The 1,166-nt window shown below is 44.4% G+C and overlaps 1 pseudogene; it reads left to right on the top strand.

The window, feature by feature from the left end:
• Positions 1-1,143, top strand: part of LOC102830339 — a 48,750-nt pseudogene extending 47,607 nt beyond the window's left edge.
• The last annotated feature ends 23 nt before the right edge of the window (positions 1,144-1,166 follow it).

The raw sequence follows: 1,166 nt of genomic DNA, 5'->3' as shown, positions 1-1,166 counted from the left end.
CAATGGTCAGGCCTCGCAATACATAGAAGAATTCACAGTTGAGAGAGGCCGTATGAATGTAAGGACTGTGGGAAAACCTTTCCCCAAGCGACAAACCTCCAAACATAGAAGAATCCACAGTGGAGAGAGGTCCTATGAATGTAAGGAGTGTGGGAAAACCTTTACTCAGTGGTCAAACCTCACAACACATAGAGAATCCACAGTGGAGAGAGGCCTTATGAATGTAAGGAGTGTGGGAAACCCTTTACTCAATGGTCAGGCCTCACAACACATAGAAGAATCCACAGTGGAGAGCGGCCCTATGAATGTAAAGAATGTGGGAAAGCCTTTTTCTGAGCCACAAACCTCAGAACAAATAGAAGAATCCACAGTGGAGAGAAGCCCTATGAATGTAAGGAATGTCGGAAAGCCTTTCTCCGATCGTCAAACCTTATAACACATAGAAGAATCCACAGTGGAGAGAGGCCCTATGAATGTAAGGAATGTCGGAAAGCCTTTCTCCGATTGTCAAACCTTATAACACGTAGAAGAATCCACAGTGGAGAGAGGCCCTATGAATGTAAGGAATGTGGGAAAGCCTTTCTCCGATCGTCAAACCTTATAACACGTAGAAGAATCCACAGTGGAGAGAGGCCCTATGAATGTAAGGAATGTGGGAAAGCCTTTCTCAGATCGTCAAACCTCATAACACATAGAAGAATCCACAGTGGAGAGAGGCCCTATGAATGTACGGATTGTGGGAAAGCCTTTCTCCGATCGTCAAACCTCAGAACACATAGACGAATCCACAGTGGAGAGAGACCCTATGAATGTAAGGATTGTGGGAAAGCCTTTGTCTGAGCGACAAACCTCAGAACACATAGAAGAATCTACATCGCAGAGATGTCATATGAATTTAAGGAGTGTGGGAAAACCTTTATTCAATTAGCACACCTCACAACACATAGAAGAATCCATAGTGGAGAAAGACCTTATAAATGTAAAGTATGTGGGAAAGTCTTTGGTAGGTACTCATCCCTCTGTAAACATATGCAAACTCACCATGTGGAGAGGCCCAATGAATGTAAGGAGTCTGGGATGGCCTTTACGGATTCCTCACACCACATTACACATGTGCAGACTCACAGTGGAGACCCGACTTAATGAGTGTACACAGTGTGGGAAAG

Source organism: Chrysochloris asiatica, unplaced genomic scaffold, assembly GCF_000296735.1.
Source record: "Chrysochloris asiatica unplaced genomic scaffold, ChrAsi1.0 scaffold00446, whole genome shotgun sequence".
NCBI lineage: Eukaryota > Metazoa > Chordata > Mammalia > Afrosoricida > Chrysochloridae > Chrysochloris > Chrysochloris asiatica.
This window is presented reverse-complemented; position numbering and strand designations above follow the sequence as displayed.